Raw genomic sequence first — 18,060 nt, forward strand, 5'->3', positions numbered from 1 at the left:
TATAACCTAAGAATAGGGGGAAAGGGAGGGAAGGAAGGGGAGCGAGGGGGAGGTGGGCAGAGGGAGGGTGATTGGTGGGATTACGCCTGCAGTGCCTCTTAAAAGGGTACGTGTGAAACTTAGTAAAAGTAGAATATAAATGTCTTAACACAATAACTAAGAAAATGCCAGGAAGGCTATGTTAACCAGTGTGATGAAAATGTGTCAAATGGTCTATAAAACCAGTGTATGGTACCCCATGATCGCATTAATGTACACAGCTATGATTTAATAATAAAAAAATTCTTTGATTACCATTGATTACTACAGCTATACAGTAAGTCTTAAAGTTCAGTAGTCTAATTCCTCCCAATTTCAACATTTTCAAAATTATTTTGTCTCTTCTGGTCTTGTTTTGTTTTTTTCACATTTCTGTAACCATTTAAAATGATTTAGACTGAGCAAGTGGCTAATGCTGTAAGCCCAGCACTTTGGGAGGCCAAGGCAGGAGGGTCACTTTAACCCAGAAATCCAAGACCAACTAAGGAACATAGATAAACCCCATCTCTACAAAATATTTAAAAATAAGCTTAATGCGTTGGTGCACACCTGTAGTTCCAGCTGCTGGAGTTTATTACCTGCTGATAAAATGTTGTCTTTTCAATTATGGATATTATGCTGGGATTTATCCATGTCTCTACTGTTTCCCTACAATAGAAAATTACATGAGCGGCGCCTGTGGCTAAGTGGGTAGGATGCCAGTGCCATATACCGAGGGTGGCGGGTACTTGTAGTCCCAGCTACTCAGGAGGCTGAGGCAAGAGAATCACCTAAGCCCAAGGGCTGGAGGTTGCTGTGAGTTGTGACACCACGGCACTCTACCAAGGGCGACAAAGTGAAATTCTGTCTCTAAAAAAAAAAAAAGAAAGAAAAAGAAAATTACGTAATCTGGTACCCAAATGTTAATTTAATTCATAACCTCCAGAATAAGTTAAATTGATCTTATAAAAATAAATAGAAAATTATTTAAAAATTGATCTTGGCCAGGCGCGGTGGCCCATGCCTATAATTCTAACACTTTGGGAGGCTAAGGCAGGTGGATTGCTTGAGCTCACAAGTTCCAGCCTAGCCTGAGCAAGAGGGAGACCCCCCTATCTATTGAAAATAGAAAAACTAGCCAGACATGGTGTCAAGCACCTGTAGTCCCCGCTACTCAGGAAGCTGAAGCAGGGGTATCACTTGAGCCCAAGAAGAGATGGAGGTTGCTGTGAGCTATGTGACTGTGTCTCAAAAATAATAATAAAAGTTAATCTGGGAATTTAAGACACATTTACAGTAACAGAAATAATAAACATGAAACTAAAAGGATGACTATGTTTTAGTTAATATCTGTAATACAATTTAATTTCTAATTTATTTGTACTTATGATTTATGAAATGCTCCATAATTGTCTGTGGTTACTTTGAAGAAAATGTTTACTAAGTGGAAAAGGTCATAGACATGTGTAAAAAGTAATCTTCAATAATAGCTTTGGGTAGTCTTAGTTTTATTGACCCGTCTTGGACTATGCTAGAGAAATAAGATGCTTGGAGAGATGTAGGTCAATGTGAAGACATGGGTCCATTACTAAGGTGACAAAAAGTTATACTTGTGATGCCCATATCCAGCAAAATCCCTACTCTGTGTAGCCGGGGATTTACCCACAGTGCAGGTGGAGGCACAGTACTGGCTGAGTTCCTTTTATCGAACTCAGTGTCCAGAATCCAAGTTCCAAAACCAGTTTGATATGTCCTCTCTGGTAAGCAGATTCTTTGTAAATTCCCAGGCCCCCCTCCTGGTAATGGCTGACAGAGGGGGAGCCCAGGACACAAATTCAGAAACTGAATTTCTCAGCATAGTCTTTCAGATCCTGTTTGATACACCCACAGTGGTCACTCCAAAGGTCATCAGAAATGATGAGGACCTCATTAGCTTTGGCAACATCTAAAGTCATATCTGCTGTGGAAGAAAAATGAGTGGCTCAGCAAATGGGCAGACTGAAGCTGAGCTCTTCATTCTGCAAAGGCTCCAGCATCTCATTCACTTCAACTTCATTAATTCTTTCCCCCTGAATCAGAAATGTTCCTGGTGAACCTTTCCTGAACTCCTGACTAGGGCCATTATCCTACCAGAAAGATTTTGTAAAACATCTGTCTTGTCTTTATAGTAGCTTTCTGTTTATTGCAAATGACATTATCTAAAGTTTTTTTTTTTCTTTAACTTGTAAGATCCATTAGGGCAGGGACCATGGACATTGTTTGCTTTCTAATTTAATATATATGTTGGCACAGATATACATCCTATCAAAATATAAGCATTCCATATGTACTTTGAAGAAAACAAAATTTTATTTATTGCAGAATAATATAGAAATATAATACTTGTTTCCTTGCATTTCTATCTCATCCTACTGGCTAGACAATTGCACGCAAAGCCTCCTTTTACTAGTGTGATAACAAAATGAAGAGTTCTGAGATGGGCTACCGCTGCACAACTCCAGATAGATGAAGGATTCCCTTGGGCATGAGTTGGCATGTCTTTGGATCTTAGGACTGAGATCCAGAACTTACATGTAGTACTGTTTAGAGTCGAGGGGAATTTGGGGAGCGTGGCTTTGTGGGTTGCCAACATTTCCAACAATTCCTAGTTATTGGGATCACAGCACAGAGCTGCTTGACCTGATGTGAACAAGTGGATGGAGCCAATGGGATCCTCAGAAATAAACCCTTTGAACTAAGTACCAATCAGTTCACCGAGATTCCTTTTCACTTAGCACCTTGGATAGTGCTGGGTCTGTCCTGACCCCATACAGGGGTTTCCAAGGACAAAAAATATTTGGGACAAGTTTCATCACCCCAAATGAATGTATGCTCACTTAGAAAGTATAGTATTTTGTTTTTCTCATGACTGATATTGGATACTACCATATATACCAAAAATACTTTATCATATGCAAAGCAAACACAGCCACCATTAACTCTACGAGGCATCGAATAGTAGACACTATTTAAAAATAGAGGAGGAGGACTTGGCATATTCAAAGGAGTCTGGAACCAGGACTCTGACAGGTAGGGCCTTTCTCCCTACATTTAGCACAGTTGAATTCAAGCAATTCACTGTGTACCTTTTGTTAAATCAGGTCACAAATATGGGTAGAGTTAAGTTGTTACATTGAATCAAGCACTATTTACTTTAGAACCTGGTGCATGTGGGTAGCACATGATAAGAGTGTTCAGGGCCAGAATCTACAACCAACCTCAATCTACAAGATCAACAATCGCATGCACTTTTATCAGCTTTGCTTGGTGGCCCAACTATGGGGTAAATTCTTTTATGATAATGGTTTCCAGGACAGACTCTTGGTTAAAATCAACCCGGGCGCCTTCACACATTGCATGTTCAGAAAGAAGTCCAGATGCAGCTGGTGTGGGTCTTGCTACCCAGCGGTGGTCAGGAAGCAGCTGCAGCAGCACCTGAGTGCCCAGGTTAGAAACCCAGATTCTCAAGCCAGCCAAGTGCTATGGAATCAGACTCTTCATTTATACAAGAGTCAAGTCATCTAACAACACATTAGGTTTGAAAAGCCATGGTCTAGAGTGCTGCTCCCATTACAGAGACATGATGCCACCACAAGTGTAATTTAAGTTCCACATTATCAAACATAAACAGATGGATTAATTTTATTTTATTTAACCCAATGCATTAAAAATACATGGCTATAGCCACATTTCAAGTGCTAAATAGCCACAGTGACTGTCACTTTGGACAGTACAGGTATAGGGCAGAACCTAAAATTGTATTTCCTTCCAAATATCCAGGTGGTTCTAATATATACTCAGGGGAGAGAACTGGTGTTGCTTGGGGAGTGTTAGGTGCCAGAAGTCAGCTGACTCCTATATTTAATGGAGAGCCTTTTGCACTTTGTGTTTCCTGGGGACTTCATGGGGAGGGCTGGATAGGACACATCCACACCTTGAACTTCAGCATCCTTGGGTTCACGTGGTTTTCAATATCAAGGAAGTACTTCTTTGGGCCCAAGTGATCCTTCTGCCTCAGTCTCCTGAGTAGCTGGAACTATAAGCACCCACCACTATGACTGGCTAATTTCCTTTTACTCTTTGTAGAGATGGGGCCTTGCTATGTTGCCCAGGCTGGTCCCAAACTCTTGGCCTCAAGCAGTCCTCCTACCTCAGCATCCCAAAGGGCTAGAATGGCAGGTGTAAGCTGCCATACCAGGCCCCCCCTTGTGGTTTCATGTATTTATTTAGAAACAAAGTCTTACTCTGTCACCCTGGGTAGAGTGCCATGGCATCATAACTCACAGCAACCCCCAAATTCTTGGTCTCAAGCTATCCTCCTGCCTCAGGCTTCTGAGTAGCTGAGACTATAGGCACCACCCCAACACTTGGCTAGTTTTTCTAATTTTAGTAGATAATGGGGGTCTCACTTTTGCTTAGGATATTCTCAAACTCCTGAGCTCAGCTGATCCACCTGCCTTGGCCTTCCAGAGTGCTAGGATTACAGGTGTGAGCCACTGAACCCAGCCTAGCTTCCCCACCACCCACTGTGGTTTTAAACATCTCAAGGTTGATCACATTTACTGAGTGAAAATACAAAACCGCAACTCATGGCAGGGGGCTGGGGAAGGGATTAGATTCTATATTTAAGCAATCGAATTAAGTTCTCTCCTTTCCTGGGCAATCATTTGTTGGTTATTGCTGGTTACTCTGATGATTTTAAATCTAAGCAAAACATTCTCAATTCTCAAGTCCCGTTTTCTTTTAACTGGCAACCAGCATCCCATTTCAACAGCCACCAGGTCTATCAGAGCCCAGCAGTGAGGATACTACACGAGAAAAAAGAAGGGAGGAAGAAACGGCCCAGCAGATGTCAAAACAGTGCACGCAGCGGGTTAAGAGGTGTCCCCGTCGGTGCAGACGAGCTGTACTAAGCCGTGGTGGTGGAAAGTCGTCTTTTTAGTTCTGGGTGATTCTTAGGTATTTAGTAATCCTGTGTTAAAACACACACACACTTTGCTAGGAATAAAAGGTATTGTCCCCCTATCATTTTGAAAGTCACATAGTCCATTTGGTCCCATTCAAATGTTTATAAAACTCATACCTTCTGTAATACATTAAGTTGAACTTGCAGAAATAAAAAGTAAAGCATCTGGAAGTTGATATGAGAACACAGGATGTATTTGTAGAAAACAAAACATAAACTAAGATAGCAAGTGGAAATAATTACCACCAATTATTCCATTTATATTCTAATTAAATTATATTCTAATTACTACTTAACACTCACTTTACATACTAGATTAATTACATTCATGAAATGTTCCATATTTTTCTGCTATGACTTTTGTATAATACTTTTACCAAGTAGAAAGTGCCCAGGCCTAACCACAAAGTACCTTTCTGTGAGTGTTTCTTTGCTGTGGGGGTCTATTCATGCTCCCCAGGATGGGCTGGAGGATCAGCAGTGCCCCAGCTCATCACAGGACAGATTCTCATGACACCCTGATCACCATTAGGTGGAATTGAAGGAGCAAAAAATGGGGACAGTGGCTCCTCAACAGAAACTCTAGTGAACATAAAGAAGTGGGATCCATTGTCAATATCAAAAAAGGAAATATTTTCCATGTCCATATCCAGAAAAATCCCTTATCTCTGTACCTTGGTATCTGAAAAGAGGGCAGTCTGAGGCATTGTGTTGGCAAACGAGTAGCCTCCAGCCCTCAGACTCACAATCCAAACTATAAGATCTGTAGTTGGTTGGATCTTTCCTTTATGGTGAACAGATTTGTTGCAAGCTCCCAGGTCCCATTCCGTGCTCATTCCCACATCCACCTGCCAGTAATGGTGGCCAGAGGTGAAACAAGAGGAACCCAGGACACAGGTAAAATTTCCTTTATTCACACTTCTTGTATGGGTCCATACTTTGATTTTTCCTATGTGTGCCTTGTATTATTTTGTGGCTAACTAGATGTATGAAATCAAATAATGTAATGAATAGAAATCAGAATGTCTATGTACACCAATGTGTATTATTGCTATATATTATATGTTTTTATTTGCTGCTTTAGTGACCCTTCTGAAGTTAAGACCTACAAGTGATCAAATTCTAAAAGCTACATACTTTAGAAACAATGACAAATAGGAAAATGAAGGGCCGTTTGGTCACTGTTTCATCACATTTGTTGCAACTCATTGTATTAAAGAGTAAAAACTAATCAGCTTTCAACCTGTATCTCCTCTCTTGAAATAATCTTACATTGGCTGGCCAAGTTTCTATGTTTCATGCAAGCAATTATGCTCTCTATCAGTTGGTAGGGGGTTGTGTGCTTAAAGAATGTTGGTGTCTTGTGTGAATCTGCGTGTTGTGATAAGAGTGTGTGTGTGTGGGTATGTGTGTGTGAGGCTGTGTGTTTTCAAGAGATTTTTCCTATTTACACAGCACAATCCCCATGGCCAAAATTCTAAAACCTACAATCCAACCCTGTCATACACTTCATATGCATTAGTTCATTCAACCTCACCAGAGCCTTAGCTGGGCTTTGGTTTGTGATCCCCATCACTCTGTTGAAGAAATTGAAGTGAAAAATGAGTCCCCCACACTCTGGCGTTCCTGAATAGAAAGATGAAAATGTGGACCCAGCCCTATGGCTGGAGGCCGATGGTCTTCACCACTGACACGCACTTAAGACTCAGTTGTGGGGTGTTAGGCACCATGCAGGGAGGTCAGCATTCCCATGTAAATATTCAAATACTGAGCCTAAGAGATCCCAGGCACCATGCTTCAGCATAAAGCAGATTCAGAGTTACACAAATCAGGCTCATCACAGGTACATTTTTGCACAGCCTGGCATAGTCACAACTGTGAAAACCACGAAGGGCTCCAGATGTTTCCAGTCAGTCCCAGAGTCTAGAAGGTGTGTGGGACCACATAGGATAGCATGGACCAGTCCTGTGAGTTTTGAGTTCCTTTTGCCCAACACCTGGCCAAAGCATAGAAGAATCAGGGATGTATTTTAGTGCATTTTATATTATTATCTCCACAATCCTAAGGGTTTAAATCCAGCCAGCAACAGTAAGGAGGGGGCCAAACACAGTGTACCACTGGCTTGTCAACCTGGTTCCCATCAGCTTGCTGCAGTCTGACTTAAACACAATGAGCTTTACAAATGCACTGGCATAAAATGGTTCATGATATCCACTTGTCTGTTTTTAATTCTCTGCTACGTGTCTAGTTATGTCTTCATATTGATTTCTAACATGAATTTTTATGATTTCTTTTCTTTCCTTGATAAATCTCACTAAAGACTTGTGTATTTTACTTTCTCAGAGAACCAGCCATTGGCTGCCCACTTCTGCCTATGATCATCTTGTTTTCTGTTTTAATAATTTCTCATCTGTGTGTCCTTCCATGACCTTATTTGGGTTTATTCTGATGTTGTTTTTTCCAATTTAAGCTGGATCCTTCAATTACTTTCAGCCTTTCTGTTTTTTCTAAAGTAAATTACCATAGATTATTCTCATGTAATACTCTTGGCTGTATCTCCCAAATGTCAATTTCCACAATGTTCTCATCAGTAAGTATTGCCTACTTTCCATTATGATTTTTATAGATATTTATGTTTGGAAGTATGCTTTAAAATCTCTGATGTTGTACCAGATGGCCTTAAGGGGGAGCCTTTCCGGAGCTTGCAGTCTGCCTTTGGGATAGACTTGGGCGTGTTGAGTTGCTGTGGGTCGAAGTGTTAGCACTGTGCAATGTGCTGAGTATTGCCCAATTTGTGCTCACAGTGGTTGGGTCACATTTTCTTAGCAACACTGTGAGCACAACCACACGCAGTTACATGTGAAGCTTTTGACATTTTGTCACTGAAGTAGTATGTCAGTGGAGTTTTAGTTTAAATTTTTTTCTCTTTTGAATGAGATGAAGAGCTGTTTGTCTTTTTTTTCTTTGAACTGTTGTTGGTTCATATCTCTAACAAGCCTCCAAGGGATTGTTGGCAGTTTTTTCTTTCGTATTTTAGAGACTTGAATACATTAGAATCTTTGCACTGATAACAGGCAGATATTATTTTCCTTTTCACTATTATGTTCTGGGTTCTATTTCTTTGAACTATATGTCATAGAAAGTATTCTACATTGATAGAACCGAATTTCACTATATGGCACCAGGTGTTCTAACACATAGAAGTCCTTGTGGTCACTCTCCACAGTAACCTGTGCTACACTGACAAAGAACAGCTAGTATCAGCGGAAATAGGAGCTCCATTTCCCCTGTTTTTGATCATTTGTTTATCTATGTTTGTTTCAGCAAACAATAGGAGCAGTGGGGAGGAGGGAGCCTCAGACTCCTGCCTCTCCTTGTCTGCTGCCCTTGTTTCCACCCACGTGTCCATTCTATCCCTGTCCAGGCCCAGACTGTGCCCTCCACCCCATTCATGTCCCCTCCTCGCCCCTCATGCACCCTTGACCTCTTCAGGTCACCGACCCCTCCTCAACCCCAGGCCCTGCCTGCCTTCACTGTCCCATGGCCCTTCCCAGGCCTCTTTTCCTGCCCAGTGGCACCCCTCCACCGCCCCTTCTGAGCCCCATGCCCACCCATCTTCACCTGTCTTGGGCTCCTGCTCTGCTGGCGCTCCAAGAAGCAGAACCAAGTACTTCCAGAGCCACAGCCCTCATGACCCTGCCACCTGCATCCCACCCAGTTTGCTGCCAGGGCAGAAAGGCTGCGTTGGGGGTGGCAACCCTGGTGCCAAGTCCCACAAAAAGCGAAATCTGTCTTGTGTCACCTGTGGGGCCACCGGTCATCACACTCAGAACTGCAAGTGGCTGTCCGTGGACTTTGCCTTGCAGGGGGCCTTTTTCCTTTCTTGAGATTGAACTATGCCCCTCAGCAGAAAGTCTGGACTCCACAGACTGGTATTTTTCTTTGGCCTCTGAACATTATGGAAGCATACGGAAAATTCAACAAAAATTTCCACTGTTGAATGGGAACAGTTGACTCACAACTCAATTTCCAAGGGCCCAAATCCCAGAAAATTCCTAGTCTTCAAAGCTTTGAGAAGCCTTCCTTCTCAGCTGTTCAGTTGCTTAGAGCCCTGGTATCTCCCATATGAACAAACAACTTTCAGAGATAGGGTGACAGCAGCAGCATGGCTCTGTCCTTGGCTCTAAGGATATTGCACATCCTTAGCAGAGTTTGCAAGGTGCTTTCTCTCACATGGGCTCCCCAAGAACCCCCGCTCCAAGCCTCTCTGCTAATGGATCCACCCATGAGATAGACATCAGTAGTGACACACTCCTCATTTATGAGCAAAATACTGGGATTTTTCTCTTGCCACATGCTTTCATATTAGGCTGTATATTGATGGTTAATACTGTTCAAAATTACCTGAAAAACTTCAATGGAAATTGGTAGGACTCTGGAAGAGGACGCACACAGGAGACTGGGCTACCAGATGTGGTTCAAGTGGGGATTTATTCAAGTAGGCAATAAACATCCTCATCGTTGATCTCTGATTTTCAACCCACTGAAATGAGAACATTTTCACCTATAATTTAGGGACTTAATTCTTCAGGGATAAAGAGAATTTTCTGTTCAAATAATAGTCTTTAAAATGCCGAAGCCTTAAATATTCCAGTGGTGGTAGTGACTGAACATCACGCAGCTGGACTGTGGTTCCCATGAGAGCACAGGCTGAAGTGCACAGAGTTCCACCAGCTGTCTCCAGTACTGCTGTGGCACGTGCCAGATGGGAACCGGGCTGCACCTTCCGGCTCCCTGTCACCTCTGGTCACTCTCCTGCTTGCTAGTGTGTTGTTTTATGCCTGACTTGTTTATATCCTGATAACTGATGGCATCAGATGCTGAGGTTGTCAAGCTGGTGAGGGGCACCATCTCCCTGCTCAGCTGTGCCCCCACCCTAGAGAAGGGTCTGCTGCCCTTTCCAAAGCGCAGGTGGCTCCCAAAGAATGAGTCAGGTGAACATTTATAAGCATGGGTTCTGGAGATGCTGAATTGTTACAAATTTCCAAGGATCTGGATGGAAGTGAGTATCTTTTTTTTTTTTGTAGAGACAGAGTCTCACTTTACTGCCCTTGGGTAGAGTGCCATGGCGTCACACGGCTCACAGCAACCTCCAGCTCTTGGGCTTATGTGATTCTCTTGCCTCAGCCTCCCGAGCAGCTGGGACTACAGGCGCCCGCAACAACACCCGGCTATTTTTTTGTTGCAGTTCGGCCGGTGCTGGGTTTGAACCCACCACCCTCGGTATATGGGGCTGGCGCCCTACTCACTGAGCCACAGGCGCCGCCCGGAAGTGAGTATCTTTAATCAACATTCACAATATTCCAGAAAACCATATACTGTGCTGGTTAAGGCCAAAAGGTAATGTTGCTAAACTTTTCACTGAGTGAGGGGAGCAGTGGCCATCAGTCCCCACTCCAGCCTGACAAGCCCTGGTCCCATGTCCAAGTTCTTACATGCCCAAAATATCAGGCTTTGGTAATGAAACAAAATCCTATGTGCTCAAGAATCCTCACAGCTTCTATTGGACATAATTTCCTTTTAGGAATGAGGGGACATTTGCCCAGTTTTGAGCTTTTTCTTTTTGGGGGGGGCATTCTATAAAACTGCATGTAACTCTAAATATATTTGGGAAAGATACAGTTTTATACATATTTAGCATTCTGCTAATTTACTATTGAATTGTAAATGTCAAGTATTCTGTTGGGGGGTTATGTTTTATACTTCATCAAAAGGAAAAAGAATTCTCTTGGATGTTTTATGTATAAATTTAATCTCCTGAAAATAAATATTTACAAACAAAAAATTTTAAATTTATAATCAAAATATTACAGCACATTAAAAAGCAAAATAATAACAAAAACATATAAACAGAAAATTGGGTCTGACAGGATTAATGATAAAAAGGCAAATAAGCTTCATTTTCACATTTTGTCTGGAGGGGGAAGACTGTGGTAAGAAATAAAACAGCCGTTGGAACAGACAGACTCGGGCTGTCCTACATGGGCCATAGCTCTTGTAATCTAGCACGTCCCTGGTGAGAACTATGGAAGAGAAACTAACTTCTAGATCATTTCTTCCCTTGAGGAATGAGGCTTGTTTGGTTCTTGATTTAAATGGAACACTTCTTATATAGAAACATTAGGATGATTTATCTTTTTTTGTTGTTTGTTTGTTTTGCAGTTTTTGGCCATGGCTGGGTTTGAACCCACCACTTCCGGCGTATGGGGCTGGAACCCTACTCCTTTGAGCCACAGGCACCACCTGATTTATCTTTCATTTTTAAAATATATCTTATTAGATTTAGAAATTTCAATTTAACTTATTTATGAAGAAGAAGTTCTTTTAAAATTGCAAATAGATGATGAATTTTTACCAACAGTTGATTTCCCTTGAATATGTCACAGGACTGCTGAAAATGATGAAAATTGATCCCTGCTTCATCCCAGAGGCAAAAATAACTTGTGGAGTCACATTCTTCATATAAAATGTATAATCATACAGAGTCTAGAAAAGTATATGAAATATCTTTCTGTCTTTAGAATGGACCATGCCATTTCAGAGAGAATACAAAAATATTAATCAAGAGAAGAAAAAAAGATAAATTATTCTACACTAATATTGAAAACTTCTGCATAGCTAAAGTCCACTTTAAGGAAAGGACCATGCAAAGCACAGAATGACGGAAAATACTACCAGCGTGTGTTCATACGAAGAATGTGTAGTGTCGGTCCTGATCACTGACATTGCCAACGCTGCTGCTGTCCCCTGTCCAGAGCCCTGGATGCTGAGGGCAGCTGGATCAGCTTTGTGTGTGCCACAGACACTGCAGGGGACAGAGAGGACTGTAAGTCAGGGTCCCAGCTCCCTGAGTCAGGGGGGTGGGGGGTGGACCTGGAGGTGCCTGGGTCATGATGACCCCTGGGTCGTGAGAGGACTGTGAGTCAGGGTCCCAAATCCCTGAGTCAGGGGTGTAGGGGTTGGACCTGGAGGTGCCTGGATCATGATGACCCCTGGGTCGTGAGAGGACTGTGTGTCAGGGCCCCAGCTCCCTGAGTCAGGGGGGTGGAGGGTGGACCTGGAGGTGCCTGGGTCATGATGACCCCTGGGTCGTGAGAGGACTGTGAGTCAGGGTCCCAGCTCCTGAGTCAGGGGTGTGGGGGGTGGACCTGGAGGTGCCTGGGTCATGATGACCCCTGGGTCCTGGCGGGTCAGTGCTGCAGCTCAAACCTAGTGCAGTGAGTACACTGATGGTTGATCCCCCCTGGAGGCCCTGAGCGGTTTCCCAGCTGGGCAGGGCCATCTCAGGAGTGTCCCTCACTGCCCCTCACTGCCCTCAAATCCCAACCCTTACCTGCCTTCCTGACATACCTGGACACTGCAGTTAGAGGAACACTGGCTGTACTGACCCTCTTTTCTGAAGCTACCCATGGTGTCTGAGGCATGGTGGGGACATTGGTTGAAGGATTGCCCCTTTCACTAAAAAGGGCCACAGCAGCTTCCCTTCCAGCTACAGCAGCACGGCTGCTCAGTAATCTTCCTTAGACAGTCCTAACACTCTCACCATCAGCCATCTAAAGACTCTTCTTTGGTCTTGTCTTTTTTTTTTTTTTCTTTGTAACTACTTCAGGTCATGTTTCCATCTACCCTGGAACACCATCCCAGATGTAAATGATGGCATTTCCTCTTTTTCTCCCAAACAACCTGTACAGATGCAAAGAATCCATGGAGTATGTTTGCATTTTTCAATTAAGTCATCTTTTTTTCCCTTGAGACTTCATTCTAGTTTATTTTTGTTAGTTATTTTTTTAAGTTTTAAACTCATGTTGCACATTTGATTTTTTCCATGTGTGCACATAAATTTATTCCCACTGGTCAGCACTCTGCATACTGTACTGCAGTATTAACCCTGTGCTGCCAGTAAGGACTTTCTCCTACATATTCCCTTGAGTCTTGGATCAGGCTGGACAAACACTGAATTTCTGTGTCTGCTGAGGGATTTCCTTCAGGATGATGACCCTGTGAATCCTCCCAGCTGTGAGTGGAGCTTTGGGATCCACCACTAATTGGCAATATATTTAATGTTTTAAAATCTGCAACATTAAGTTTCAGCTCAATCCTCTCAAATGCCTCATGCCTCCCTCAGCAGTATTTGGGCCATTGCCAAAGGACCCTCAAGAACCCTCCCTCCCCTGCCAGCTCCCTCACCCTCTCAACTGGGAGTTCTAGCCAGTGGGGCTTCCTGCTGCTCCTGGGCCCCTCCCATCCTGCTCCACCCTGAGCCCCTTTCCTCTGCCCTGGCTCACCCTGGGCAGCCCGTCCACAGACATGCTTGGCTCCCTCCATGACTTTCACTATAGAGCTCATGCCCTTCGTTTGCCTCAGATGCATTTTAACAAATGCTCATGCAGCTTTGACTCTTCCGTATTTTACCTTCTGCAAGTGGCTTTGCTGTGTTATTTGTCCATTTTAATTGCTTGATGGATTTATCTTTTTCCTTGAAATCGGAAGTGTGAGTTCTGCCCAACTTTGTTCAAGATGACTTTGGATAGTTTGAGTCCCTTCTGTTTGCATGTGAATTTTGGAATCAGCTTGTCCATTTCTGAAAAAAGAAAAAAGTAGGCAGTTGGGATTTGGGGAGGGATTACACTGAATCTGTAGGTCACTGTGGAGAGTACCATCTTCTTAACCTCAAATCTTCCAATTCATATGCATAGGTATCTTGTCACTTATTTAAGTCTTCTTTAATTTCTTCCAACAGTATTCTGTGGTTTTCAGTGTACAAGTCTTGTGCTTCTTTGGTCAACATTATTCCTGAGTATTTTATCCTTTTGATGCTGTTGTACATGAAATGTTTTCTGACTTTCATTTTCAGATTGTTCATCATTAGTGTATGGAAACACCACTGACTTTTGTAGACTAATCTTGTGTCCTGAAATCTTACTGAACTTTTGTTAGCTCCAGTAGCTTTTGTTTCCTGATCTAGATTCTTTATCATTTAGTTTTCTCTCCTTTCATGACTTAGGAAACAAAATTAAGTACAATAATGATGATGATGATACTTCTGCTGCTGATGTCTGTGCCACAAAATACCAACTGTCAGTGTGACTCGATGCAAAATGAATAACACTTACTCAGTCCATTTACATTGACCTGAGGGACCCAGGGAGGCCACACCAGCCAGCTCTCTGCAGGGAGAAACAAGGGTGTGGCTCCTCCCAACGTTCCTCTTAGGCTTTTATTGAAATCTCAGACAGGAGACAATACAGTGCAGCAGAAAGCATTAGAAAGAGTAAAGGTTAAAAAACAAGTACTTCGGCCGGGCGTGGCATCTCACGCCTGTAGTCCCAGTGCTGTGGAAGGCCAAGGCGGGTGGATTGCCTGAGCTCAGAGGTTCAAAACCCATATGAGCAGCAGTCAGCCAGAGTAAGACCCCGTCTCTACCAACATCAAAAACACCAGCACCGCAGGAGAAAGAAGAAATCAACAGAAAAGGAGTACTTCAAACAAACATGAACAAGCACACTGAAATTAAAAATAAAAATAAAAAAACAAGTACTTCTTCTTTAACCGCATGATCGAACTCCTAACACATCTTGTTTACTGCACTGCTGTCTTGCCTTAACCTTATCGCTGGTAATATATGACTTAGGGCTGGGACGTTATGTTGTGTCTAGAGTATTGTTTTCAGTAGTCGTGGCCAGTAGTGCTTCTTGGCATTTTCCCAGGTCACTCTGTCCCTGATGCCTAGCACTTTTAACCTTATGCTCTATCCTACAATAGACAACCACTAAGAAGTCAAGAGTTGCCAGAGGAGAACCCAAAGACATCTGAGGTGGGGACACAGCTTCTGGCCAAGCCCACAAACTCTTCCCTTTCCTCTCTCATATGGTACCTTTGCTAATCACTTATCATAGGAATGGGTTGCTACGGCAGTAGGAGTCTGGGGAGGACAGTGAAGGATTCTGCGAAGTGGAAGAGGCCTTAATTTATATGTTGACCATATGTTGGACCTGGTACCTCTCTCTCTCTCTTTTTTTTTTTTAGAGTGCTGTGGCATCACAGCTCACAGCAACCTCCAACTCTTGGGCTTAAGCAAGTCTCCTTCCTCAGCCTCCCACCACAATGCCCAGTTATTTTTTTGTTGCAGTTATCGTTGTTTAGCTGGCCCAGACCAGGTTCAAACCCACCACCCTCAGTGTGTGTGGCTGGCGCCGTAACCACTGTGTTATGGACGCCAAGTCAACTTCTACTTCTTATAGGGTACTGAGGTGGCCAACATAGCAGAGGCCAAAAGGTACCTCACATACCACTCAGCACTTGGTAAGTATCAATAGCATAGGCTTTTACTGTTATTATTGGGCTGGTCACCAGCCTGCCTTCAACTCCAGGACTAGGACACAGCGAGGTGAGCCCATCCTTTCTGGTTCCTTCTCCCCTGTTCTGTGGCTGCCCTACCCAGCCCTCTCTTTGGGTCTTTCTGCAGAGCTGAGTCTCACCACCAGACTCTGCCCTTTGTCAGTGCTCCTGGTATGACCCGACCTCCAGGGGCAGGGGGTGGCTGGCTGGCTCAGGGAGGCACGTGGCTCTGGGGTCAGACATCCTGAGTTCTAGTTCTGGTGCCACCACTGAGCAAATGACTTTTTGCCTGCGAGCCTCACTTCCCCCCCCGTAAGATGGGAATGACTGTATTTGTTTTACACTCTGCTTTAAACATTAAACAAGGTGGTATGAGAGCAGCAAGCCTCTGCAGGTGCTCTGTGAAGGGTATCTATTATGTCTTGCCAGGCTTTAGGGAGCTGCTGTGGCTGAACAGGAGGCAGACACGAGGCAGATGATAACTCTGTTGTGAGATGAGCTCTGGGCTAGTTGCGGGACCTGACTGCTAGGGCCCAGGTAGGAGTGAGGCCTACCTGGGGAAGGCCTTCCAGAAGAGGACTCTGTGACCTTGTGGACACACAGGACAAGGTTGGGAGTCTTAGGTATGAGCAAAGGCAGGTAAGACAGAAAGGAACTTGATGAACTCAGGTTGTTGGATGAAGCTGGAACAGGAGTGTGGTGGCTACATCACAGAGTGCCTTAGAAGCCTCCAAAAAGACTAGTATTACCCATGGGGAAATAGAGAGCCAGAGAGGAGTTCACACAGAGAGTGATGTGATCAGATTTTCATTTCAGAAAGTCTGACTGTACTGTGGAGTCTGGGCAGGAGGGGGTAGGATTGGGCACAGGGGGAGCCTCCCTTCTCATCATCCAAGCAAGAGGTGATGGAGGCCCTGACAGGGCAGTGGCTGTGGGAAGGAGGGCAGAGCCAGCAAGGGCAGAGCCAGGATCTGAACCAAGGTCATACCACATCTTTCTGCCACTCCAGACGGCCCCATAAACAGCCTCTGCCTGGTGAACTTGGTCCCTTGAGCCTTGTCAACCCACCTGTTCAATGAGCCAGATGGAAGGAAGTGTCCCTGTTTGTGCTCCTGTGGGCAGAGGTACAGATGGCCCAACACCGTCCCCTGGTGGCCAAAGGTGAAGATTTCTCCCCGCTCTCAACCCCCTAGCAAAGTACAGGGCTTGGCCCAGGGGCCTCCTCCCTCGGCCCACCCATGGAGAGTGCTCATCCAGCTCCCAGGCTGTTTGGAGGGAGGGACTCTGGTTCACATCTTTCTTTATGTTGTGTGACATGACAAGTCACTTCCTTCCCTGAGCCTCACTCTACTCATCGTAAACTGGGGGGCGGGGGGGGAATGCTTTCTGCCTCAAGCATATATGCCTGGCATACAGTAGGTGTTGGGGAGTGGAGCTGGCACCATCACTTCCACTGAGATGCACAAACATCTGAGCAGTTTACTGCAGTCCGTGGGCCTTCCTTCTAGCCCAGGAACCCAGCGCTTCACTCTCCCCGTGTGCCCCCTGCCTCATGCTGGCACCTCTACTCCAAGAGGCAGGGCAGGGGCACTGCTGCCAACTGACCTGGGTGCTGGTTCCAACTCTTCCACTGGACACCAAGACTTTGGCCAAAGCACTCCTTGCTGAGATTTGGTTTTGTGGTCTGTAAAGTGGGGCCCGTAACCCCTCTTTGCATCAGGGTTTAATGCCCAGGAGTACAAACTGTAGAGTGCAGTGGCTTGGAGCTCTGGTGAAGACCTGCTCTGGGTACCCAAGACTCTGGGCTCCTTGAGAGGTGAACTGGGCTGGGGCAGGGGGCCCTTTCCATCTGCCATCAAAACATGCCCATGGGTCCTGCCTGATCTCCACCTGCCTCACCCTGAAGACTGTGGGTCCTTCAGCAAGGAGATGGGCTGGGAAAGGCGGGTCCCGCCTCCATGCCCTGAATAGGTGAGGCCTGGGTATTTCCATACACGTAATTTTTGAGCAAGAGTTTTCATCTGGGGCCTCCTGCCAAGATTTTTGCCATTCTTTACTGATAAGCAAGAGGCTCTGTTTCGTAACTGAAATTATAAAATAGTTTAATTAACATCTAGTGTGTACACAGACATGTGCAAACACCTGGTGAATCGTTACCAGCATTGCCCAAGGCCAGGAGAGCCCCTGGGCTCCTTCAGACACCCTACAGCCCCTTGGCCATCCACACCCCGTTCCTTAGGCTGTATGGCTCTCCTGTGCTTGGTCACACACACCCCCCACATCCCACAGCTCTCCCTCCAGAGTCACCTTGGGCAAAGAGCATCTAACCCCATAATGTTTCTTTGCTGGGTGCTCCCCCAGAATCCTGCTCCTGGCCCCGCCAAGTACGTGTGGTGACAACACATCCACTCAATAACTGATCACTGGAGTCACTTCCACCTCCCCCACAGGGCAGGCCTCCTGTCAGCAGGGCTGGGTCAGCCCAGGGTCCTCCCTGTCCCCAGGGCCTTCAGATAGTCAATAAACGCTGAAGAACAAAAGGATAGATGGAGAAGCAAAATTTAGGCAAAGGAGTGTCCCTCTATGGGCCATTTTCTTTCTTTCTTTTTTTTTTTTAAAGTGACAGTGTTATGAGTTAG

This window comes from Nycticebus coucang, chromosome 4, assembly GCF_027406575.1.
Source record: "Nycticebus coucang isolate mNycCou1 chromosome 4, mNycCou1.pri, whole genome shotgun sequence".
NCBI classification, from domain to species: Eukaryota; Metazoa; Chordata; class Mammalia; order Primates; family Lorisidae; genus Nycticebus; species Nycticebus coucang.